This window comes from Amphiura filiformis, chromosome 11, assembly GCF_039555335.1.
Source record: "Amphiura filiformis chromosome 11, Afil_fr2py, whole genome shotgun sequence".
Classification (NCBI taxonomy): domain Eukaryota; kingdom Metazoa; phylum Echinodermata; class Ophiuroidea; order Amphilepidida; family Amphiuridae; genus Amphiura; species Amphiura filiformis.
In genome coordinates, this window is record NC_092638.1 from 58716638 (window position 1) to 58722637 (window position 6000).

General features: G+C 38.5%; 1 long non-coding RNA gene across 1 annotated transcript; it reads right to left on the minus strand.

Annotated features, from left to right (window-relative positions):
* Positions 1–1096: 1096 nt before the first annotated feature.
* On the minus strand, positions 1097–5658 carry LOC140165077 (uncharacterized). The gene is made up of 3 exons (XR_011860624.1): positions 5447–5658; positions 4205–4328; positions 1097–1856 (listed from the first exon to the last, which is right to left on the minus strand). It is a non-coding gene; the product is annotated as an uncharacterized lncRNA (long non-coding RNA).
* Positions 5659–6000: the final 342 nt, after the last annotated feature.

Sequence of the window (6000 nt, forward strand, 5' to 3'; positions counted from 1 at the left end):
TATAAATTCCAAGCAAAAATATATGATCTTTCAGCCCCAATATTTCACAGGGACAATGAGAAAAATATGAACTTAGGGGCTGTGCAGTAATTATGAGCCCTGGGGAGGGTAAAATTGGGGAGGGGGGCAAGAATTTTTGGTGAGCCGAAAGCGGGAGGAAAGCACTTTTTGGCAAGCCAAGAGGGGGAGCCAAGCGATTTTTGGCACACATTCATGGCGCGCCTTTTTAATAAAATGCTCTAAAAAGGCTTAGGAAAACAGTACGAAAACGCTTAAATATGCAAATTTTTAAAAACCATTTAAAGTTTTCAAATTGGGATCCCAAAAAGCAGGCCGAGAGGGGGGCAAGCGATTTTTGGCCGGCCGTTTGGAAATTTTACCGGGGGGCTCATAATTATTGCACAGCCCCTTACATGTACACTGATACCAAAATCTCCATTTTGATGAAGAAAAGTGGAGATGAGGCTGTTGAGTTTACCATTCTCCTTTATTTCTCAGGACTAGATGAGCAGATGAGAATTTTAAAACAATTTAAACCATTTTAATTTTACAAAGATGAAAAGCATTGGTTTGAACACCCTATAAGGCCTACTTTGATATAAAATTGGATCAATTGAGCCCATATTTATTGAGTCGAGCTACGAGTTTTCAAATATTGGACGAGACGTAGTCGAGTCCAATATTTGAAAACTCATAGCGAGACCAATAAATATTGGGCGTAATTAAGCATCCAATTTTATCATTATTATGTTTTAGATCAAATATTTTCACACACTTGGATTCATCAAAACATAATATTGACTGGCATTGATCCCCAATTTTATTTAGTTAAAACCCTATATTATTGAAAAGTGCATTCTTAATTTCCAAATTTTGATTTTAATTTCACTATCTACAATTACGCCAAAAAAATTGTTAGCTTGTCCATAGATCACTTTCAGAAGTTGGGTCAGTGGGACTCGGAAGTTTTTAAAAAAAGTACATGTACCGTATTCGTACGAGTATCAGTACTATGTTTGAGTAAACCCCAATTGGGATTTTACTTTGGATTTGTAGTGTCCCTGGACCTAGAGCTGAATGCTAGGATCATTCATGGTTGACTTTGTAAAAAACAATAATAATAATAATAACATGATTTCAAAATGCATTGGATTTGTATCCATTTTGAAACCATTAATAGACCATGACATCATTGACATGAATACAAAATTAATTATAACTTTACTTCTTTACATATTTAAGACACAAAACGTTATTTTTTAAAGTCAACCATGAATGATTCTAGCATTTGGCTCTAATTTTATTTTTATTTTGTAAAAATTAAAATTAAATTTTCAAAAAAAGAAAGAAAAGGTTCTACAGTCGGTCTGATGAGACAGTTGATCGGACGAGGACAAGCAAACAACTTTTTTTGCCTAATATGAATACTATTAATGAACACTGCTGATTTACCAATAAGATTGTCCAGTCCACAGGTACATACACATAGTACATGCATGACCAACAACACTTCCATCTCTGCTAGAGCTGTAACAGAGTTATAGTCTGAATAGGCACATACATATAGTTTATCAAGGTATGGGTGTGGAGTATTTGTAAACTTGATCAGGGTAAGGGTGTGGGCGTGTGGCCCAGGGTGCGATTGTGGTCAGTACATGTATTTCAAAATTATATGAGTTCCACTGTGGTAAAGTCCGGTGGTGGGGGTTCTTCTTTGTTGAAGGTGTATGTGGATTTGCAATGGCCGACGGGTACCTTTTCAGCAAATTTGGTACATATCTCATTCTCTTCTCTTGCTTTAGCTTCTTGCTGCAGGTGGTTCCTTTCAGTTCCAGCAGTACAAGTTCAAATTTCATCTGTAAAAAAAAATCAATTAAAAATATTTTTAATTTAATACATTTTTCTTACCAAGATTAAATTGAAAAATTAATCTACCGAGCCCACAAAGTGGCATGGAAAGAAAACATATCTTGGGCCCGATTTAGTAGCTTGGGCCCCAGACTTAGTAGTTCAGGCCCCAACTTATTAACTTGGGCACAAGATAGTAACTTGGGCCCTGGCTTTAGTAGCTCGGACCCCGACTTACTAAGTTGGGGCCTTGAGAGTTACTACGTCGGGGCACAAATTACTAAGTTGGGCCCTAAATTACTATTTCAGGGCCCTAAGTTTCTATCTTCAGGCCCCAAATTACTAAGTCAGGGCCCTGTGTTACTAAGCTGGGGCCTAAAGCTACTAAGTTAGGGCCCTGAATCTCCTGAGATTATTTTTTTCTTTCCTTGCCACTTCTGGAGCTCCATAACAACCTGGAATATTGCAATGCTAAAATGATTCCATGAAATTTAAATGCTCTCATTTGATTTTGATTTTGAATTATGCATACGGTACATATTAAGCCCGGGATTAAGCCAGGGATTTTAAGGCGGGCTCGCGGGTACCCACCCGAAATTACGTTACCCGGGCAGGAAATACCCTGCCCGGGTGCCCAAATTAAAAAAAAAAAAAAAAAATTTCGGTTTTGGAGTGTCCCAGGACCTAGACCTAAATGCTAGGATCATTCATGGTTGACCTAAAAAAAATTGCATGATTGTTTGTTTTTAATATAAAAATTGATAATTTGTATTCATGTCATACTATACTCGATTAATGATATCAAAATGCATTCAAATTCAATAAACATCATGCAATTTTATTTTAGGTCAACCATGAATGATCCTAGGCCTAGGTCCAGGGACACTACAAAACCGAAAAATTAAATAACATAAAAAAAAAATAAAATTGATTTTTTCTTTGTTGCAATTTCGGGTACCCGGTTACCCGCCCGAAAAATGCACTGGGAACCCGCCGCTATCCGGGCACAAAATTACCTGAAATGTTGAAATTCAGTAACCAATGTTCATTCTATGTGATCCAATTATGCATAATGCACTTACTTGTAAACGTTTCAGCAAACACTGTTGCCTTTGTCAACACTTGACGAGGAATGACATTTGATTGAATTATAATAAGAACTAGACTAAGCTGTGGTCTAACCCACGAACACAGCCGTGTTGTTACCCCTAATGACCTTTGACCCCAAAATATATGAAAAGCGGCCATAGACATTGGCTAATGTCAATGCATGGGTGCATGTGGCACCACTTTGCTATGTTATTTGTGGCAGAAGGGGCATTTTGAAGGTTTTTCGTCTCAGACCGGAAGTGACCCCTTAATGACATTTGACCCCAAATAAAAAATACCACATATGAATTGGGTACCCACAATTCATGTGTGAACATACTGTTACTGTCCTATGTTTTTCTTAGCAAATAAAAATTTTTGAATGTTTTTCGTTTTATACCGGAAGTGACCCCTTAATGACCTTTGACCCCAAATCTGTGAGGACCCCATAGACACTGGGTAATAACAATGCATGTATGCAAGTGGTGTTACTGTCCTACGTAATTTGTGGGAGAAGAAGCATTTTAAAGGTATTTCGTTTTGTACCGAAGTAGCCCCTTAATGACCTTTTGACCCTAAATAAAAAAAAATACCACATATACACAGGGTAACCACAATTTATTTGTGAACATACCATTACTGTCCTATGTTTTTCTTAGCAAATAAAAAATTTTGAAGGTTTTTCGTTTTATACCGGAAGTGACCCCTTAATGACCTTTGACCCCAAATCTGTGAGGACCCCATAGACACTGGGTAATAGCAATGCATGTGTGCAAGTGGGGTCACCGCCCCACGTAATCTGTGAGAGAAGAAGCATTTTGAGTTGAAATCACGTTTTTGACCCCTATGACCCCTCATGCGTGACCTTTGACCCCACGAGTTTCATATGACATGTAGGGGCATGGCTGTGTAATAATTTGGTATATAATTTTACAGAGAGTAAGTGCAATTCAGCTGCAAGTAGGGGCGACTTGGCCTAAATGATGACTAAGTATTCTGGTCCTTCGATACCAGGGGTCAAAATTCATGGTGGAAAGGCAATTCTCCCCCAATTCTCCCAAAATAGCTAGCCCCCATGGAAAAAAAAAATTGTCAATGGCAAAATACACATGAGGGCTATTTTGATTGGAATCGGAAACAGTCAAAAATAGCTATTCAAAAAAGTATTTTGAGGGCTGCCCGAACATACATTCATTTGCCTTAGACCTTACGGCATAATCCTTCATATAAAAACAATAAAAATTTATTAAACTCATTGTATGCGTACCAGATTTTTGATGATTCACAGTTGAGTTCTCCATACACCATGATTTGAAGTCACAATGAACATCTCCAGAATGCAGTTGCTGTAACAGTCCAGTTCACTTCAAGTTGACATCACTGATTACAACCTAGTTGTGAAAATTCAAAAAATTAGATTTTAAAATTGAGCAACTTTTAATAAGAGAATTTTTCAGAAAGATTTGCGTGAATCAAAGTTGATTCTTGCAAACGCGTTTGTAGTTTACACAGAAGATGATTTGCTGGAATCAAATGATGCCCGCAAATTTATTCTGCAAGAATCAATATTGATTCGCGCACTGTTCGGTTTTTATTTGGCGGAAATTATTCGGCTTTTGTTACTGCGCGCATCAAAGTCCTTCTCACGATTGCGTAAATATAAGCGTGCACCAGGGCTGTCAACTCTCACGCACTGGCTGGGAGTCTCACGCATTTGGTCATTTTCTCACGGTCTCACGCCAAGGTTGTATAATCTCACACCTAGTAAATCTCACGCAAAGAGCTGTAAAATGAGTAAAATCTCATGCATCGTAAAAATAATTTGATGTCCTTACCCCCCCCCCCAAATCACACACACATTTTTCAAGCGGCAGTGTATTTGCAAAAAATAATTCCGCCCCAGTATGGAAGTGTCTCACGCTACAGACAGTCTGTCCACATAAAAGTACAAACTAAATTTGTGGGATCGGGGCGATGCTTTTGCGTCACTTGAACGCGACGCCAGCGTAAAGAGCATGGTGCAGCAGTTGGCGCCAAAGAAGCATTGCACTGAAATAATTATTCTCATAGGCCTACCTCCAGTTTCCGAGGTCTATTTACTTAATACTTTGTACTTCTAGTGGACAGACTGTAGCAATTCCAAAGTTGACAGCCCTGGCGTGCACCAATCATTACGTAATGCACAACTAGCGTAAACATCATTTGCGCCCAGCCGCGTACAAGCCATTCTATATCATTACACGGCGTTATTTTTTTCGCCTTATATAAACAGAACAAACTTTAATTAATATATTTATTTTATTGCACCGTGGTAGGCCTAAGGAGTCTAGCCTAGCATGCCTAGCCTCCGAATACTATCAATCATGCTATCGTTTTGCTTTGAAATTCAGTCAATCATGAGTCTTGACACTGTTCTTACCCTGTAAAAGATATGGCCTGTACAAAATGAAGTAATCATGCACATCCTATGTATGTTTCAATGACACTTGAATACCATGCTATTGCTTACCGTATTAAAATCCGAGGCAGTCGGTCATGTCGGTACTGTAGTTTGTACGGTGTGAATGCATGTCATCACTGTGGTGAGTGGCGACGATCTTTCCTCCTCAAAATCAAGGCAACTATTATGACTTGACGGGTGCAAATGGTCTCAATGTGTTGCAAATATAAAAGTGTTTCCCATGAATACTTTCAAAGACATATACATCATCGCAAAGTTCATTAAAAGTGAAAATTTGAGAAATATGTAATGGCGATAACAACGGTAACTCCAAATTGATGGCAAAGAAGGTTTAAAACGGGGGATTTGATCCGCTTATGAAAAAATGAAGACGCGTACGCGACGAGTGGATTTTAGCTGATTTTGTAGCTGGTTGTTACGCTACATACAGGGAACTTAAAAATAAACTGCCGAGTACTGGTTAAGCGTCAGATCAGGGCTCTGACTCTTGCTCTGAAGTGTTTATCAGATTTATGATTCCGCGTCTCCGCGCGCAATGACGTAATCAAAATCTACTAAATATTCAAATTTCACTGCTCCTGTTTTAGAACGTTGTTTGCAGT